General features: G+C 49.1%; 1 long non-coding RNA gene across 2 annotated transcripts; it reads left to right on the forward strand.

The window, feature by feature from the left end:
• Nucleotides 1-199: 199 nt before the first annotated feature.
• On the forward strand, nucleotides 200-17668 carry LOC105725513 (uncharacterized). 2 transcript variants are annotated; one of them, XR_001109307.2, is made up of 5 exons: nucleotides 200-283; nucleotides 5153-5314; nucleotides 6804-6899; nucleotides 8047-8209; nucleotides 17579-17668. It is a non-coding gene; the product is annotated as an uncharacterized LOC105725513 (long non-coding RNA). The 2 variants fall into 2 exon arrangements; XR_010337430.1 differs by lacking the exon at nucleotides 200-283 and having other exon boundaries at nucleotides 4905-5314.
• The last annotated feature ends 2815 nt before the right edge of the window (nucleotides 17669-20483 follow it).

Consider the following 20483-nt stretch of genomic DNA (forward strand, 5'->3'; position numbering starts at 1 on the left):
CTTCCCTTTCGCCACCCCTTGCTAAAATGGGGAAATGTAATTTCCCTTCCCGGAGAGGGTGGGAGGTATGGTCGGGGGTGACAGGAAGCTGGGGTTTCGGGCCATCCAAGCTCCAGACCCACTGCTAAGCTCCCATGTCGAGCCCTGTCCTCAATGCCCCATGCTTGGGTGAGCCATCCAGCCCTATTCACTGGTTGATCCCAGAGTCCCAAACCCCCTTCTAATTCTCAGCTCTGCCACCACCATCCTAGGGTCTCCTGTCCTTCCAAAGATGGATGACCAGGTAAGGGGATTGGCCCACCCAAGGGAACTCGGGGCTTGAGTCATCTGACTCCCTTATGGCTTACCAGATGGCTAAGGGAGGTGGCGCAAAGAGAGTCAGTGCTCAAGGGATGGCCATATGCACCTTTGCATGGGGCCAGGCAGAGGCTCAGTGTGATGGTGGAATTGGGGCTCAGTTTGTAACTACAGTCAGGGCTGGATAAAACCAGGTCTGAGGCCATGTCTGGAACCAGGGTTAGGGCTTCCTCCAGGGCCAAGGGCTCTGTCTCCACCTTTAATCACAGTCAGACATAGGATTTGAGTTCAGCCTATAATCAGGATCAGGACTCAATCTACAGCTGAACTCACAACCTAGTCCAGGGCCAGTGTTCCTGCTGTGTCTTGTTTAGGATCAGAGCTATTGGTGACCTGGGGCTTTGCCTGTGGCCTATAGGGTTGGGTCTACAGTTTGGTCTTTGGCCAAGGTGCTGACTGGTGCCGTGACTCAGTGCGGAGTGTTGTTGGGGGGGGCCAGGCTTTGGCTCGGATGAGAGCTCAGTCTGTCACCAGGATTGGGGCTCAGCCTGGGGCCAGGCTCGGGTTGACTGAGGTCAGGATCAGGTCTCAGCCAGGTCCCAGAATAATCTTGATGTTTCTGCTCTGTAGAGACCATGATCAGGGCTGGGCTGCATGGACCACAGATCTCCCTTCCAGCACAGCCCCGCCCTCAGCCCCGCCCTGGATTTCCCATCTTCAGGGAGAGGATGGGGTTTCTTGGTCTTCCCCGAGAACCACTGCTGCCACTTTCTTTTTAGGATGTGTGGGGTTTCCCTGCCAGGTCCCTGTTGTGAGATAGAAACCAGGGGGGTTTCCTCTTCCTGTTCTCTGCCTCCTCGGCCTCCCTGGGCACTGCCCACCAGGCCATGTGGGAACGAGTGCACCAGGGAAATACCAGCATTTGCAGAGGGAGCAGTCCCACAGGCCCCCCAGGGGAGCAGTCCCGCAGGCCGCCAGGGGAGCAGTCCCACCACCCGCTGGAGCTGGACAGGGAAGTGGGGCTGGAGCCTCCCGAGTCCAGACAGGTTTCCCCTGCAGCACCGCCTACTGGTGGCAGCTCACTCCCCAGCAGCCCATGCAGCTGGGGCTCCAATATCCGGAGACAGAAGGTGAGGGCAGACAGAGGCCTGGAATGTCTTTAGCACGTCCCCGAGTCCTGCTGTCATCCTGGAGGCTTGCCACCTGCTCACCGCCTTGACCACACTGAGCCTCCCTTCGGCTTTCTCCACCACCCCTCCCAACCTCTACTGTCACCCAGAACTGCCTTATGTCTCAAATCTTGAATCCCAGCTGGGTGATGTGGCTCTCACCTGTAATCTCAGCACTTTGGGAAACTGAGGTGAGAGGATCCCTTGAGGCCAGGAGTTCCAGACCAGCCTGGACAACATAACAAGACCCCATCTCTATTAAAAACAACATAAAATAAGGCCAGGCGCAGTGGCTCACACCTGTAATCCCAGGACTTTGGGAGGCCGAGGCAGGTGGATCACTTGAGGTCAGGAGTTTGAGACCAGCCTGGCCAACATGGTGAAACCCTGTCTCTACTAAAAATATAAAAATTAACCAGGCACATAGTGATGGGCACCTATAATTCCAGCTACTCAGGAGGCTGAAGCAGGAGAATAGTTTGAACCCAGGAGGCAGAGGTTGAAGTAAGCTGAGATCACTCCACTGCACTCCAGCCAGGGCGACAGAGCAAGACTCCATCTCAAACAAATAAATAATAAAATAAAATAAAATTAGCCAGGGGCCGGGCTCAGTGGCTTATGCCTGTAATCCCAGCACTTTGGGAGGCCGAGGCAGGTAGATCACCTGAGGTCAGGAGTTCGAGACCAGCCTGACCAACATGGTGAAAACCCATCTCTAAAATAATAAAATAAAATAATAAATAAAAAGAAGAAAGAAAAAAGTTAATCAGTCATGGTAGTGCACACCTGTAGTCCCAACTACTTGGGCGGCTAAGGGAGGAGGATCACTTGAGTCCAGGAGTTGGAGGCTGCAATTAGTGAACTAGGATTGCACCAGCACACTCCTGCCTGGGCGACAAAGCTAGATCCTGTCTTTAAAAGAAAGGGTAGGAGATGGTCGGCTGGGTGCTGTGGCACATGCTGGTAATTCTAGCACTATGGGAAGCCAAGGCGGGAGGATCACTTAAGGCCAGGAGATCAAGGCCAGCCTGGGCAACATAGTGAGACCTCTATCTCTAATTTTAAAAAAAGTCCTGAACTCCATCTTCTCTTAGGGCTCCCTGACACCCCCCCATCCCTTGCTGCTCCTCTGCTTTTTTTTTTTTTTTTTGAGATGGAGTCTTTCTCTGTTGCCCAGGCCAGAGGGCAGTGGCACGATCTCGGCTCACTGCAATCTTTGACTCCCAGGTTCAAGCAATCCTCCCGCCTCAGCTTCCCGAGTAGCTGGGATTATAGGTGTGTGCTGCCACACCCAGCTAATTATTTTTATTTTTATTTAATTTAGTTTTATTTTTGAGACAAGAATCTTGCTTTGTCACCCAGACTGGAGTTCAGTAGCACGATCTTGGCTCACTGCAACCTCCACCTCCTGGGTTGAAGTGATTCTCGTGCCTCAGTCTCCCAAGTAGCTGGGACTACAGGCACATACCACCACACCTGGCTGAGTTTTGTATTTTTAGTAGAGACGGGATTTCACCATGTTGACCAGGCTGGTTTCGAACTCCTGGCCTTAAGTGATCTGCTCGACTCAATCTCCCAAAGTGCTGAGATTACAGGTGTGAGCCACCGATCCTGGTCTGTATTTTTAGTAGAGACAGAGTTTCACCATGTTGGCCAGGCTGGTCTCAAACTCCTAACCTCAATCAATCCACCCACCTCGGTCTCCCAGAGTGCTGGGATTACAGGCATGAGCCACTGCACCTGTCCTCTTCTCTTCTTAACCTGGCTGCAGCCAATGCCTCCAGCCTCACACCTCATCCTCATCCTGTGCCAGCTCCAGCAACTTGCTGCTTCAACGTGTGAATGTGATGAGCCCCCTGGTACTTCCTGGCCCTTGTGGAAACTCCTCTCTGCCTGGAGTGCCCTCTCTTCCAATCTATGCACCAACATTGTCTCTGGCTGCCCCGCTGAATGGCTATCCTTGTCTTGTCTCAAATGAACATTTCACTTTTACATCTTTTTTTACATTTTTTTTTTTTGAGGTGGAGACTCACTCTATCACCCAGGCTGGAGTGCAGTGGCACGATCTCGGCTTACTGCAACCTCCATCTCCTTGGTTCAAGCAATTCTCTTACCTCAGCCTCCTGAGTAGCTGAGACTATAAGTGCCTGCCACCACACCCAGCAAATTTTTGCATTTTTAGTAGAGATGGGGTTTCACCACATTGCCTAAGCTGGTCTCGAACTCCTGACCTCAAGTGATCTGCCGGTCTCGGCCTCCCAAAGTGCTGGGATTACAGGCATGAGTCACTGCACCTGGCCCTTTTTTTACATTTTTAAACATTTTTTTCACTTTTACATTTTTTTAATTAAAAAAATTATTTATTGTCTCAGTTTTGTAGAGACTGAGTCTTGCTCCGTTGCCCAGGCTGGAGGCAGTGATGCAATCACAGCTCACTGAGGGCTCAAGCAATCCTCCCACTCAGGCTCCTGAGTAGCTGGAACTACAGGTGTGTGCCACCACGCCTGGCTAATTTTTTAAACCATTTGTAGAGACAGGGGTCTTGCTATGTTGCCCAAGGTGGTCTCAAACTCCTGGCCTCAAGTGATCCTCCTGCCTTGGGCTTCCCAAAGTGCTGGGATTCCAGGCATCAGCCAACACACCTGGCCCAATTTAATTTACTTTTTTGACTGCTTCCATTCATTAGAATACAGGTTCCACAAGCCAGGTGGGTCTTGGCCTATGAGCTGAGGCTTGGGTTAGTGTCAGCAGAAAATGGAAGGGATGTAGCAACGGATAAGGACAGAGAGAAGGGAAATTGGGAAGCCTGGGATGTAGACTCCTGGGTGTAGCCATCTATTGTGTTCACCCCAGGGGAGTCACTGGCCTGCTCTGGACTTCATTTTCCTCACTGAAAAGTGAGAGCAGCCTGGGAGTAGTGGCTCATGCCTGTAATCCCAGCACTTTGGGAGGCTGAGGCAGGTGGATCACGAGGTCAGGAGTTCGAGACCAGCCTGGTCAATATAGTGAAACCCCATCTCTACTAAAAATACAAAAATTAGCCAGGCATGGAGGCACGTGCCTGTAATCCCAGGTACTTGAGAAGCTAAGGTAGGAGAATCACTTGAACCCGGGAGGTTGCAGTGAGCAGAGATCGTGCCACTGCATTCCAGCCTAAGTGACAGAGCCAGACTCCTTCTCAAAAAAAAAAAAAAAATTAGCTGGGCGTGGTGGGCTCACCTGCAATCCCAGCTACTCCGGAAGCTGAGGCGGGAGGATCGCTTAAACCCAGGAGGTCAAGGTTGCAGTGAGCCATGATCCCACCACTGCACTCCAGCCTGGGTGAGAGAGTGAGACCCTGTCTCTAAATAAATTAAGAAATAAATAAAAAAGAAAAGTGATAGCAAACCAGTATTATTACATAGGGAAATTAAAATCTGAATAACAACAACAAAGAAATAAAAATAAGAGAGAGAGACAGAAGAAAAGAACCATGCACCAATTTTCGGGTTATTTTCCAACTTCTGTTACGGCTCTGACCCTGTGGGGCACTCCGTGGTGTTGGCTGGGAATCCTGAGCTCAGGGGCGGGAGTTGGAGGCCTCAGATGTGACGAGAGGATGGAGTCAGTGAGGGGAAGTCTTGTTCAAGGTCACAGAGTTGATCGGTAGCAGAAGGAAGACTGGAACTCAAGTCCCCTATTTTCAGCATTGGCCAGTGCGGGGAATCCCTGCACTTTTGTGATGTCAGCTGCAAGTCCTGGAACTAAGCCCTGGATTAACAAGATGCTTTGGTGAAGACAGGAAGGCTGGAGAAGGTAAAGCCAGGCTGCAGTGGAGGTCTCGCCTCAGAGACTCCCGAGCACAGAAGGTGAGACCCTGAGGCTACGACAGCTCCTGTTCCCCCAAGAAAGGCGCTGTGGTTGAGACCCACAGTCCCCGAACCTCTGATTCCTGGACCTCCCTCCCTGTATGCCCACACACCTCACACCACGCTAGGCCTGGACAGCGCCTGGATTTCTCCAGCAGTGTGCACTCAGACAGCATCCAGAGGCTTGTGTGTCCAGCCTGCTCCTGCCTACCTTGGGGACTGCCCCTAAGTGGTTTTTGTTGTTGTTATTTTCTTTCTTTCTTTTTTTTTTTTTTGAGATGGAGTCTCACTCTGTTACCCAGGCTGGAGTGCAATGGCACGATCTTGGCTCACTGCAACCTCTGCCTCCTGGGTTCAAGTGATGCTTCTGCCTGAGCCTCCTGAGTAGCTTAGATTCCAGGCGTGTGCTACCACACTCGGCTAATTTTTGTATTTTTACTAGAGACAGGTTTTCACCATGTTCGCCAGGCTGGTCTCGAACCTCAGGTGATCCACTCACCTCAGCCTCCCAAAGTGGTGGGACTGATTACAGATGTGAGCCATTGCGTCCAGCCTGACCTTAAGTGTTGTATCTGTCATGGGACCAATGACCCAGGAAGGAGAGCCTGGAGAGGGGAAAGGGCTTCTCTCCCTTGGTCCCACCATTTTTTTCGTTGTAACAGGGGTGCCAGGTGCCCCATACTCTCGCAGCCATGGTAGGTACCTGGGGAGGGCTGAGAGGAAGAGGGCAAGGGGCCACTCTTCCTGGCATAAATGACATGTGAATGCAGGCCTGGGAAGACTGAGTTCTGAGGGTGTGGGAAGGTGAGAGGCCAGGTCTGTTGCATTCAGAGAAGGAAGAGCTTACAGGAGGCAGGGGCTTCAGAGGAAAAACACCAGCCTGCACATGAAAAGTCCCAGTTCAATTTCTGCTGGGCTCTGCCACTTCCTGTGTGTGCCGGCTTGGGCAAGATGGTCGCACTCTCTGGGCTTCAGTTTCCACTTCTGTCAAATGAGGCCTATGCTCCCAGTATGAACTTGGGGCCGGGTGCGGTGGCTGAAGCCTGCAATCCCAGCACTTTGGAAGGCTGAGGTGGGTGGATCACCTGAGGTCAGGAGTTCAAGACCAGCCTGGCCAACATGGCAAAACCCCATCTCTAGTAAAAAGTAAAAAAAAAAAATTAGCCAGGCGTGGTGGCAGGTACCTGTAATCCCAGCTACTAGGGAGGCTGAGGTAGAAGAATTGCTTGAACAGGGAGGCAGAGGTTGCAGTGAGCCGAGATCACACCACTGCACTCCAGCCTGGGAGACAGAGGAAGACTCTGTCTTAAAAAAAAAAAAAAAAAAAAAAAAAAAAGATGAACTTGGGAGTGGTCATGGGTCCAAGCACCCCTAGCTGAGTCAGGAGCCAAACAGACCTCTGTCCCTCCCCTCAGAGCTCCAGCACCTCCCAGTGTGTGACCTTGATCAAGGCCTGAAGCCCCTCTGTGTTTGCTGATTTATCTGCCAGGTGAGGAGGATACTTACTCACGGCAGCTGGAGAGGACCTGCTGTGACCATTTTGCATCTAAAATGGCCCTGCCACTGAAGAGCTCTGTGATCTCAGGCAAGTTACTCAACCTCTCTGTGCCTCAGTTTTATCATCTAGAATGTGAGGGAAATAACACAAATGCATACAACTGTTTAGAGGATTCGGTGAGCTACTGAGCATAAAGCACTTAGAACAGGGCCTGGCCTGTGATAAGACACAGATTTTAGCTGTTATTAGCACAAGGCCTGACCCACAGGAATTCTCAAGACACGTCAGTTGCCATAAATAAATACAAAGGAAAAAAAGAATTAGCTGGGTTGGTGGCACATATCTGTAGTCCTAGCTACTTGGGAGGCTGAAGTGAGAGGATTGCTTGAGCCTGGGAGTTCGAGGCTGCAGTGAGCTATGATTGCACCACTGCACTCCAGACTTGGCGATAGAATGAGACCCTGTCTCCCGCCTCCCCCTGCAAAAAAAGACAAAGGAGAGCCACACAGGCAGAAGTGGATGGAGATGTAAGTCAGAGCAGAGTTCAGGCCAGAGGCAGAAATCTCGGGGGCCTGGCCAGTCAGGCCCTGGGCCAGGGTCTGTGCAGCCTCAGATGTGAGTCCCACTGGGTGGGACTCAGCTCCCAGGCCAGCTGGGTGGGGTGGGCTCCACCCCAAGTGCCGCTTGTATTCAGGAGCCCTCACTCTGCACGGCGGCAGGCTCATCAGCTTCCCTGGGATGAGGACACAGACAGGCTGAGCCCTAGGACAGGCCCTGCCTAGGGTCCGAGAGGGGTGGCAGGCCCTGGGCTGACATGCCTGGTCCTCCAGTGGCCCCCAGCTCCTGGACTACCACGGGTCCCCATGCCTGTCCCAGCACCCTCAGCTGGCTGCCTCCCCGGGAGCTCGGTCACTCCGGACCGTCATGTCCTGTCCTGTGGAACACCTAGGCGAGTGCACCATTTACTCCTCAGGAAGAGGACACACCCTAGAACATGTGCCCACTCGCTGCTAATATTTTTACATATTGGTTGATTTGTACAAAAGAATCTATGGGCTGGGTGTGGTGGCTCATGCCTGTAATCCCAGCACTTTGGCAGGCCAAGATGGGCAGATCACTTGAGGTCAGGGGTTCAAGGCCACCCTGGCCAACATGGCGAAACCTCGTCTCTACCAAAAATACAAAAATTAGCTGGGCGTGGTGTCTCACACCTGTAATCCCAACTACTCAACAGGCTGAGGCAGGAGAATCGCTTGAACCCGGGAGTTGGAGGTCGCAGGATCCCACCACTGCACTGCAGCCTGGGCGACGGAGCGCGGAGCGAGACTCTTCCCCACCACTGCACTGCAGCCTGGGCGATGGAGCGAGACTCTTCAGAAAAAAAGTCTGTGAACCATGTACGTTTCTGCCCCACCGCCACCACTTTGCTTCCTCAGCCTCGGTTCTGGTTTTGGGTCTCAACGGGCTGCCTGCAGGATTTGCTCCCTAATTCCCATGGCTCCCTATTCCTTTTCTTTCTCCTTTTTTTGAGACAGGGTTTTGCTCTGTCACCCAGGCTGGAGTACAGTGGCACAGCCTTGATCTCCTGTGCTCAAGTGATCCTTTTGCCTTAGCCTCCCCTGTAGCTAGAACCACAGGCATGTAACCACCATGCCAAGCTAAATATTTTATTTTTTGTAGAGATGCGGGTCTTACTATGTTGCCCAGGCAGAGGCCGTAAACTCTCGGGCTCAAGTGATCCTCCCGCCTTGGCCTCCCAAAGTGCTAAGATTACAGTTGTGAGCCACTGTGCCTGGCAAGAATTTTTTTTTTTTTTCTGAGACAGTGTTTCCCTCTATCACCCAGGCTGGAGGGCAGTGGCGCAATCATAGCTCACTGCAGCCTCAAGCTCCCGGGCTTAAGCGGCAAGAATCTTGATTGTTATTTACTTTGAGCTCCTAGATCCAACCATTTCTGGAGCAATTACTTCTGAAATGTTCAGTTTCATGTGTCAACCTTGATTTTTTGTTGTTAGTTAGATTTTTTTCTATCACTTGCACCAGATGTTCTTCCTCATTTTGATCTACTCTTCTAAATTAATTTTCTAATGTTAAAAATCCAACCAGGGGCTGGGTGCGGTGGCTCACGCCTATAATCCCAGCACTCTGGGAGGCCGAGGCGGGTGGATCATGAGGTCAAGAGATCGAGACCATCCTGGTCAACATGGTGAAACCACGTCTCTACTAAAATACAAAAAAAAATTAACTAGGCATGGTGGCGCGTGCCTATAGTCCCAGCTACTCAGGAGGCTGAGGCAGGAGAATTGCTTGAACCCAGGAGGCAGAGGTTGCAGTGAGCCGAGATCGTGCCATTGCACTCCAGCCTGGGTAACAAGAGCGAAACTCTGTCTCAAAAAAAAAAAAGAATCCAACTAGATAGGCTGGGTGCACTGCTCATGCCTGTAATCCCAGCACTTTGGGAGGCCAGGGCAGGCAGATTGCTGAGGCCAGGAGTTCAAGACCAGCCTGGCCAACATAGTGAAACCCTGTCTTTACTAAAAATATACAAATAATTAGCTGGGCGTGGTGGGCACCTGTAATCCCAGCTACTCAGGAGGCTTAAACCAGGAGGCGGAGGTTACAGTGAGCCGAGATCGCGTCACTGCACTCCAGTCTGAGCAACTGAGCAAGATTCTGTCTCAAAAAAAAAAAAAAAAATTAGACTAGATAAAGAAATCATAGCCAGGCACAGTGGCTCACACCTGTAATCCCAGCAGGTTGGGAGGCCCAGGGAGTTAGACTACTTGAGGTCAGGAGTTTCAGACTAGCCTGGCCAACATGGTGAAACCCCATTTCTTCTTAAAAAAAAATACAAAATTAGCCGGGTGTGGTGGCACATGCCTATAGTCCCAGCTACTCAGGAGGCTAAGGCAGGAGAATCACTTGAACCCAGGAGGTAGAGGTTGCAGCAAGTTGAGATCATGCCATTGCACTCCAGCCTGGGTAACAGAGCGAGACTTATCTCAAAAAATAAAAAATCATGACAAAGTCAAACAGTATAATATAGTGGAAAGAGTACTGTGTCAGAAGCCAGCAGCAAGGGCAATTTAGATAGAAAAGTGTCAATATTTCAGTCAAGATTTGCTGAGCACCAACTCAGTATGCCCCAGTCATTGTTCCAGGCACTGGAGATACAGAGGTGAATGAAGCTGATACAAAGCTCCGTGTGTTTATATTGAATAATGTAAAATAACCACTAAAATATAATCAAATGCTTATATGTGCCAGGCACTTCTCAACTATTGACTTATTTAATCTCACAATAGGCTGGACGCTGTGCCTCACATCTGTAATCCCAGTGTTTTGGGAGGCCGAGGGGGGAGGATCACTTGAGGTCAGGGGTTCAAGACCAGCCTGGTCAACATGGCGAAACTCCATGTCTACTAAAAATGCAAAAAAATTAGCCAGATGTGGTGGCGTGCCCCTCTAGTCCCAGCTACTCAGAAGGCTGAGGCCGGAGAATAGCTTGAACCCGGAAGGTGGAGGTTGCTGTGAGCCGAGATTGTGCCACTGCACTCTAGCCTGGGTGACAGAGTGAGACTCTGTCTCAAAAATAAATAAATAATAAATACAATCCTCACAATAAGTTATCTATTATCTAGGTTATTGCATGTTTTATCTACATGTCATATTACTGTTCATGTTTTTTAATATTTTAATTTATTAATTTAGTTTAATTTTATCTTATTTTAGATTGTATTTTATTTTATTTATTATTTTATTGTTTCCTGAGGCTGAACCCAGGTCTGGGGCCAGGGCAGGAGCTGGTTACGTTCATTTTACACAAAAGATGAAACAGGCTCAGAGAGGTTAAGTGACCTTCCCAGGGCCACAGAGCTAGATTTCAACCCCAGGAGGTCTAGTCCAGGCTGGAGTACAGTGGTGTGATCTCAGCTCACTGCAACCTCTGTCTTAGGGTTCAAGTGATTCTCCTGCCTCAGCCTCCCTAGTAGCTGGGATTACAGGCATGTGCCACCATACCTGGCTAATTTTTGTATTTTTAGTAGAGACGGGGTTTCACCATGTTGGCCAGGCTGGTCTTGAACTCCTAAACTCCTGACCTCATGATCTACCCGCCTTGGCCTCCCAGAGTGCTGGGATTACAGGCATGAGCCACCGCACCTGGCCAGCTTTCTTAACTACTATACGTCTCTGCCTGGTGTGGCAGCCAGCATTTACTGAGCCTTCCCTGTATGCCAGACATTGTTCTAGTGGTTTTCCATGCAAAACTTACACACAGTAACCCCCCGCATCCGAGGTCTCATTCTCTTCAGTTTCAGTTACTCCTGGTCAACTGCGGTTCCAAAATAGGTGATTCCGTGAGTTTCAAGTCAAGGCTAAATTAAGAAAACATAGAAGAATATGTTACAATCAGATATTTTGAGAGAGAGAAACTACATTTGCATAACTTTTATTACAGTATATTGTTATAATTATTCTATTTTATTATTACTTATTGTTGTTAATCTCTTACTGTATGTAATTTATACATCAGATTTTCCCATGGGGCCTGGCACAGTGGCTTTCACCCGTAATCCCAGCACTTTGGGAGGCCGAGGTGGATGGATCATCTGAGGTCAGGAGTTTGAGACTAGCCTGGCCAATATGGCGAAACCTCATCTCTACTAAAAATACAAAAATTGGCCGGATGCGGTGGCTCACGCCTGTAATCCCAGCACTCTGGAAGGCCAAGGCAAGTGGATCACAAGGTCAAGAGATCGAGACCATCCTAGCCAATATGGTGAAACCCGTCTCTACTAAAAAATACAAAAATTAGCTGGGGGTGGTGGCGTGCACCTGTAGCCCCAGCTACTTGGGGGGCTGAGGCAGGAGCATTGCTTGAACCAGGGAGGTGGAGATTGCAGTGAGCTGAGCTCGAGCCACTGCACTCCAGCCTGGCACTTGGTGACAGAGTGAGACTCTGTCTATTAAAAAAAATAATAACAAAAATCAGCCGGGGGTGGTGCAGGACGCCTGTAATCACAACTACTTGGGAAGCTGAGGCAGGAGAATCACTTGAATCCGGGTGGTGGAGGTTGCAGTGAGCCGAGATCTTGCCACTGCACTCCCACTTGGGTGACAGAGCAAGGCTCCATTTCAAACAAACTAATCAACAAACAAAACCAATTCCCATGGGTATATATGTATAGGAGAAAATTATATATAGGGGGTCATCCACTGGGGGTCTTAGAACGTGTGCCCCATGGATAACAGGAGGCTGCTCAAACAATCCATTTTACAGATGCAGAAACTGAGATTAAACAACAGTGACAGAACTGAATTTTTTTTTTAATAGAGATGGGTCTCACTGTTGCCCAGGCTGCTCTTGAACCCCTGGGTTCAAGTGATCTGTCCTCTTCAGCCTCCCAAAGTGCTGGGATCACCAGCGTGAGCCACTATGCCTGGCCCAGAATGGAACTTTTGTTTTTTTTGACAATGTGTCTTGCTTTGTCGCCCAGCCTGGAATGCAGTGGCGTGATCTTGGTTCACTGCAACCTCTGCCTCCCAGGTTCAAGAAATTCTCCCCACCTCAACCTCCTGAGTAGCTGGGATTACAGGTGCCCGACACTATGGCCGGCTAATTTTTGTATTTTTTTCAGTAGTGATAGGGTTTCGCTATTTTGGCCAGGCTGGTCTTGAACTCCTGACTTCAGGCGATCTGCCTGCCTTGGCCTCCAAAAGTGCTGGAATTACAGGCATGAGCCACCCCTCCCAGCCCAAACTGAAATTTGAACAAAAGCAGTCTGGCTCAAGTGTCCACATGCTTCACCACTAGTCCGTACTGCCTATAATGGATGAACAAGAGAATGAATCGAGGGCACGTCCGGGCCCAGTGGTTTACACCTGTAATCCCAGCACTTTGGGAGGCTGAGGTAGGCATCACTTAAGGTCAGGAGTTCAAGACCAACCTGGCCAACATGGTGAAACCCCATCTCTACTAAAAATACAAAAATGAGTGGGGTGTGGTGGGAGATGTCTATAATCCCAGCTACTCGGGAGGCTGAGGCAGGAGAATCACTTGAACCTGGGAGGCAGAAGTTGCAGTGAGCTGAGATTGTGCCACTGCCCTCCCGCCTGGGCCACAGATCGAGACTCTGTCTCCAAAACAACAGCAACAACAAAAATGGTGGGGCGTGGTGGCTCACGCCTGTAATCCCAGCACTTTGGGAGGTAGAGGTGGTTGGATCACCTGAGGTCAGGAGTTCGAGGCCAGCCTGGCCAACATAGTGGATCTTTGTCTCTACTAAAAATAAAAAATTAAGGCCAGGCACGGTGGCTCACGCCTGTAATCCCAACACTTTGGGAGGCCAAGGCAGATGGATCACCTGAGGTTGGGAGTTTGAGACCAGCCTGACCAACTTGGAGAAACCCTGTCTCTCCTAAAAATACAAAAAAATTAGCCCGGTGTGGTGGCGCATTTCTGGAGTCCCAGTTACTCAGGAGGCTGAGGCAGGAGAATCACTTGAACCCGGGAGGTGGAGGTGAGATCACGCCACTGCACTCCAGCCTGGGCAGCAAAGCAAGACCCTCTCTCAAACAAAACAAAAGGGAAGCAGATATAGACACAAACTACCTTAAAATAGGTGGGACTGGAGCAAGAGGCGCAAAGGGTACAAGCTCTGGGTAAGGAGAGAGTCATTCTTATGAGGAGAGTCCGCGGGGACTTCCTGCAAGACAGTCTCTGACCTGGCCTAAGGGCTGCAGCTCCGGACGTGCCGGAAGACAGCTGTGTGGCTTATTTTGCTTTTGAGCTTCAGTTTCTTTCTATGTCCACCGAGGGAGGTGGCTGACAGAGCTGGGAGGACAATCAGAGTACGTGTGCCTTTTTCTATGTCTGATATGGCTTTCTGCCAGGAGAAATTTGGCCGGGTTTTGGAGGATCCAGGGGAGTTTATAGAGGCATTTGTTAAGTTGACCATGTTCTTTAACTTGGCATGACTAGCAAATATTGTTCGCAAGTAGGTCACTCCTGACCGCCAGTGATCTGCCCACCTTGGCCTCCCAAAGTGCTGGGATTACAGACATGACCCACCACATCTGGCCTGGGACTTGTTTAATAGAAGGTATAAGGCTGGGCACCGTGGCTCCTGCCTGTAATCTCAGCACTTTGGGAGGCTGAGGCAGGCGAATCAACTGAGGTCAGGAGTTTGAGACTAGCCTGGCCAACATGGCAAAACCCTGTCTCTACTAAAAATAGAAAAAATTAGCTAGGCATGGTGGTATGAGCCTGTAATCCCAACTACTCGGGAGGCTGAGGCAGGAGAATCACTTGAAACCGGAAGGTGGAAGTTGCCGTGAGCCAAGATTGCGCCACTGCACTCCAGCCTGAGCAACGAGTGAAACTCTGTCTCAAAAAAAAAAAAAAAAAAGAACTTACCGTTTGTTCCAGCCAACACCTGACGATAGGGCCCATCTCCCAGCCCCTGTGGGAGAGTGACAGCCCAATGTCACTGTTGATAAGCACGAGTTAGCAAGCCCAGATGGGTTTCACGTGAGCCAGCCCCGCCCCATCTTGTAATTCACCACCTTGTCTTTACTGAGCCCCTGCTCCTCATCTTCCCTCTTATTCGCTGATTCTCTGTACAAATAGAAGTTGAGTTCAGTACACGCTGACAGTCCCTATTGCAACAGTATATTACAGAGTAAGATCTGTCCTTATGACTTTAACTGCTGTCTGGCTTTGTTTTCCTCTCTCTCGCCTTCTCTTTTTTTTTTTTTTTTTTTTCTGTTGTTGTTGTTTTTCTTTTAGAGATAGGGTCTTGCTCTGTCACCCAGGCTGGAGTGCAGTGGTGCAGTCATAGCTCACTCCAGCCTCAACCTCCCGGGCTCAATCGATCCTTAGCCTCACGAGTAGCTGAGACTACAGGTGCATGACACCATACCTGGATAATTTTCTTTCTCTCTCTCTTTCTTTTTTTTTGTAGAGGCAGGGTTTCACCATATTGCCGAGGCTAGTCTCGAACTCTCGGCCTCAAGCAATCCTCCCACCTCAGCCTCACAAAGTGCTGGGACTACAAGCGTGAGCCATCACACCTGGCCCTGCTTCTTTTCTTTTCTGAGACAGAGTCTAGCTCTTTCACCAGGCTGAAGTGCAGTGACGTGATCTCGGCTCACTGCAACTTTCATCTCCTGGGTTCAAGTAATTCTCCTGCCTCAGCCTCCCATGTAGCTGAGATTACAGGCACAAGCCACCAAGACCAGCGAATTTTTGTATTTTTGGTGGAGATGGGGGTTTCACCATGTTGATCAGGATGGTCTTGAACTCCTGACCTCGTGATTTGCCCACCTTGGCCTCCCAAAGTGCTGGGATTACAGGCATGAGCCACCACACCTGGCCCTGCTTATTTTCTTCAAAGCATTATTAGTCCATAAATATTCGTTAAGTATTTACCATGTTCAGGCACTGAGGAGACAGTGGTGAAAAAAATCAGCCAGTAAATAAATAAGTAAAAGATGTAGCATGCCAAATGGTAATACCTGCTCTAAAGGAAACAAACAGGAATTTCAGCATGACTGAAACTTCCTTCTGGCCTTTGCTTAAATGCCTCCTCAGTGAAGCGTTCCTTAAACAAGACATTTTAAAATGTCCAAGCTGTGCAAGCCGTGCTGAAATTCTTATTTGTTTGTTCACTCATAATAGTTTGTGTGCCCCTACCGTAAGTTCCGTAAGGAAAGGACAGTGTGTCTAGCTACCACGATGTCCACAGTTTTAGACTATTCCCTGGCATATGGTAGGTAAGTATTTGTTGAAGGAATAAATGATATTTCCCCAAACAGTGAAAGACACAAAACTTTCCAGCCAGGTGCGGTGGCTCATGCCTGTAATCCCAGCACTTTGGGAGGCTGAGGCAGGCAGATCACCTGAGGTCGGGAGTTTAAGACCAGACTGGCCAACATGCTGAAACACTGTCTCTACTAAAAATACAAAAATTATCCAGGCGTGGTGGCACACGCCTGTGATCCTAGCTACTCGGGAGGCTGAGGCAGGAGAATCGCTTGAACCTGGGAGACAGAGATTGCGGTGAGTTGAGATCACACCACTGCATCCAGCCTGGGTGACAGAGCAAGACTCTATCTAAAAAGAAAGAAATGAAACTTTAGGAGCTAGTTTCCAGAAAAGAGAACAGGATGTGGTTGCACAGAGCTGATATGAGAATTCCATGAAGCACTGACAGAGAAACATTAATTTTATAATTTAATGTTTTTGCAGGCCTGTCACAGTGGCTCACACCTGTAATCCCAGCACTTTGGGAGGCCAAGGCAGTAGGATCACTTGAGCCCAGGAGTTCGAGACAAGCCTGGGCAACATAGGGAGACCCATCCCCTACCCATCTCTCCAAAAAAAAAAAAAAAAATACAAAAATTAGCAGGGTGTGGTGGTGTGTGCCTATAGTCCCAGCTACTCGGGAGGCCAAGGTGGGAGGATCACTTGAGACCCAGGAGGTCAAGGTTTCAGTGAACTGAGATTGCACCAATGCACTCCAGCCTGGGCAGCAGAGAAGAGCCTATCTCTAAAATAAAACATAAAATAAAAGTAAGTGTTTTGCAAAAGTTGGAGTTCAGTCATGGGGACAAAGGACAGAGACCAGAGGATGAGGATTGTCTTGCAATTCCACAGCAATAACTTCTTTTGCAATCAGAAAAGAAAAGATAACTTTAGTTTTACAAAGAGAAGAGGAAATGTTTCTATAATAGTTGACAGAGCCCTGGGTGCTGATTCCAGCCGCCAGGCAGAGATCTCCTCCATCAAGGCCGGCTGATAGCAGGGCACTCAGGGACTGGGTGTTCTTCTTATCCTGCTCCCCTGGGACTCCCTGAAGGCCACAGAACTCTCTAGAAAGCAGGGGCGTGGGTATCAGCACACTTGATTTGCTCTTGGCTCAGCTTCCAACCAGCAGTGAACCCATGACCCAGGTGTTTTTCCCCTCCTGCAAGCTTCGGTAAATATCCAGTGTGATAATAACTGTTGTGGCTGGATTTTTTTTTTTTAGACGGAGTCTCACTCCCAGGCTGGAGTGCAGTGGTGTGTCTCGACTCAGTGCAACCTCTGCTTCCTGGGTTCAAGCAATTCTTGTGCCTCAGCTTCCTTAGTGGCTGGGGTTACAGGCACAAGCCATCATGCCTGGCTAATTTTTGTATTTTTAGTAGAGGCAGGGTTTCACTATGTTGGTGAGGCTGGTCTCGAACTCCTGATCTCAGGTGATCTGCCCGCCTCAGCCTCCCAAAGTGCTGGGATTACAGGCATGAGCCACTGCGCCCGGCCTGAATAATATTTTTATATGCAAACCAAGGTGGAGTTTCTCCTAGTCACCTTTCACCCTGTCAAAAGACAAAATGACAACAAATATAGATCTAACTAGCTTTTATTTGCAATTCATGAATTGGTGTAGCCTTCATTCTACAAAATAGAATCAAGATCTCTCACTGGCCAAGGAAACAGACCAATAGGAAAAAAGCTGATTGGTTAACATCAGGTTTCTTCATGTGACTTTTTGTAAGGGTTAAAGCAAAAGGAACCCATATTACACTGACTCGGGTTGACTGGGATCTCCTATTTTCAGGAAAAACTGGTCTGTTTGGGGGATCTATCATCTTCCTTCAAGTTTCAGTTGGATTATGTGGCATTTAGCATGAGTAACTCCATTTTGGTTTGGTCTTTTCTGTTGGGGCCTAGTGCAGGAGCTCAACCCAAAACAATGACCTCTCATAATTTTTTCTTTTTTTTAGACGGAGTTTCCCTCTTGTTGTCCAGGCTGGAGTCCAACGGCATGATCTCGGCTCACCGCAACCTCCACCTCCCGAGTTCAAGTGATTCTCCTGCCTCAGCCTCCCAAGTAGCTAGGACTACAGGCACGTGTCACCATGCCTGGCTAATTTTTTGTATTTTTAGTAGAGATGGAGTTTCACCATGTTGGCCAGGATGGTCTCGATCTCCTGACCTCAAGTAATCTGCCTGCCTTGTCTTGCCAAAGTGCTGGGATTACAGGCACTAGCCACCATGCCCACCCTAATTTTTTTTTATATTTTTAAATAGAGACAGGTTTTGCCATGTTGGCCGGGCTGGTCTCGAACTTCTGACTTCAGGTGATCCACCCGCCTCGGCCTCCCAAAGTGCTGGGACTACAGGTGTAAGCCACTGCACTGGCCTAATTTCCAAGTCCTCAGCCCATTCTCCTTCAATCAGTGAGTTGCTTCATAGATCAAGGGAAGAGCCATCATCATGGCTTCATTCTTCACTGCACAGCCTTAGAGGACTCAAGACTGAGAGCCGTGATTATGTAGCAGCAAGGTGGATGGGGCTAGGGTGTGGCAGGGGGACGCAAACCTTCAGCAATTTCCCCAAGTCAAGGAAAGGCAATTTGGAGAGCAAACACCTAGAGCTTATGTGTCACTGAGAAAGGACTCCCATGCCCTGCTCTTTCTGAGTAGTTTGGAGACATCAGAGTGCAGAAGGGACTGCACCCTGTTTTCACGCAGACAGAACCCAGCAGTGCTCCAAGTGCATATGTTGCAACCGAGCGAGTCAGAAGGAAAGTGCCACACTCTGAGTTTCAAATTAAGAGTCCTTTATTGCCTTCAACCAAGAGGCAGCTCACGCCGCCCCCCCCACCCCCCCCCCCCGCCCCGAAGAAGGGGCTTGATTCCTTTTTATACCTTGCTTAAAGGAGGGGAGGGGGAGCCTAGCTGAAGCAAAATTTACAGAAGCAGAACGAGCAAGTTGGGAGGGGGGAGCTGGTTACCAGGAAGCAAGTGGTTCTCATGATTGTTGATTACTAGGGAGGGTATACACAAGTGGTTCCCATGATTGCTGGTTGCCATGGGGGTGCACACAACAGCTGGGGACTTGCCGAGCAGGATGTGGTTACAACCATTACAAGGTACTGGGTACAGTGTGACCCAGCTGTACACCTGAGGGACAAATGGTGGGGAGGGGAGAGGCTAAGATGGCGTCTGTCTGGCTCTCATCTAAAAATGGAGTCAGTTTGGCTAACACAGGGTAGGTTAGCACACACACACTTGTGACTCTTAGGTCAAGGTCATCATAGGTAGTACATGGATGAACTTTTTAAAATTTATTTATTTATTTATTTATTTTATTTTTAAGACAGGGTTTCACCATGTTGGTCAGGCTGGTCTTGAACTCCCAACCTCAGGTGATCCACCCGCCTTGGCCTCCAAAGTGCTTGGATTACAGGCGTGAGCAACCACGCCTGGCCCTACATGGATTAACTTTTAAAAATGCTTTAGTTAGGTGTTCCTTTTTTTTCTTTTTCTTCTCTTTTTTTTTTTTTTTGAGACAGGGTCTGGCTCTGTTGCTCAGGCTGGAGTGCAGTGGTGCAATCACAGTTCGCTGCAACCTTGAACTCCTGTGCTCAAATGATCCTCCCACCTCAGCCTTTCGAGTGGCTGGGACTAACTACTTCTGTTTTTCTTTTTACAATTAATTTATTTCCTTCCTTCCTTCCTTCCTTCCTTCCTTTCTCTTTCTTTCTTTCTTTCTTCTTTCTTTTCATTCTTTCTTTCTTTCTTCCTTTCTTTCTTTTTTTTGGAGATGGAGTTTTGCTCTTGCCGCCCAGGCAGGAGTGCAATGGTCCAATCTCAGCTCACTGCAATCTCAGCCTCCCGGGTTCAAGAGATTCTCCTACCTCAGCCTCCCGAGTAGCTGCGATTACAGGTGCACGCCACCATGCTCAGCTAATTTTTTTGTTTTGTTTTGTTTTTTGTTTTTTTGAGAGGGAGTTTTGCTCTTGTTACCCAGGCTGCAGTGCAGTGAATCAATCTTGGCTCACTGCAACCTCCACCTCCTGGGTTCAAGCAATTCTCCTGCCTCAGCCTCCCGAGTAGCTGGGACTACAGGCGTGTGCCACCATGCCCAGCTAATTTTTGTATTTTTAGTAGAGATGGGGTTTCACCTTGTTGACCAGGATGGTCTCGATCTCTTGACCTCGTGATCCACCCACCTCGGCCTCCCAAAGTGCTGGGATTATAGGTATGAGCCACCACGCCCGGCCCTGATTTTTGTATTTTTAGTAAAGATGGGGTTTCACCATGTTGGCCAGGATGGTCTTGATCTCCTGACCTTATGATCTGCCTGCCTCGGTCTCCCAAAGTGCTGGGATTACAGGCATGAGCCACCATGCCCAGCCTATTATTATTTTTTTAAGATGGAGTGTCACTCTGTTGCCCAGGCTGGAGTGCAGTGGCGCAATCTTGGCTCACTGCAACCTTCGCCTTCTGGGTTCAAGCGATTTTCCTGTCTCAGCCTCCCTAGTAGCTGGGATTGCAGGTGCCTGCCACCATGCCTGGCTAAATATTTTTGTGTTTTTAGTAGGGACGGGGTTTCACCATATTCGTCAGACTGGTCTCAAACTCCTGATCTCAGGTGATCCACTCACCTTAGTCTCCCAAAGTGCTGGGATTACAGGCATGAACCACTGTGCCTAGCCTGAAGTTATTTTCTAATTATGACACATGACTGAGGTTTTCCATTTTTGGTGGGTTTTCTATTTATGACACATGACCGTGGTTTTCCATTTTTGGTGGTTGTATGCTGTAGCTTCCTTTTTAAGTACATTTGAGTGAAAAGGGTAAGGAGGTAGTTTTTAAATGCCAAGTAAATACAGCATAATAA

Source organism: Aotus nancymaae, unplaced genomic scaffold (assembly GCF_030222135.1).
Source record: "Aotus nancymaae isolate 86718 unplaced genomic scaffold, 86718_ANA_hifiasm-v0.15.2.pri h1tg000049l, whole genome shotgun sequence".
Classification (NCBI taxonomy): Eukaryota; Metazoa; Chordata; class Mammalia; order Primates; family Aotidae; genus Aotus; species Aotus nancymaae.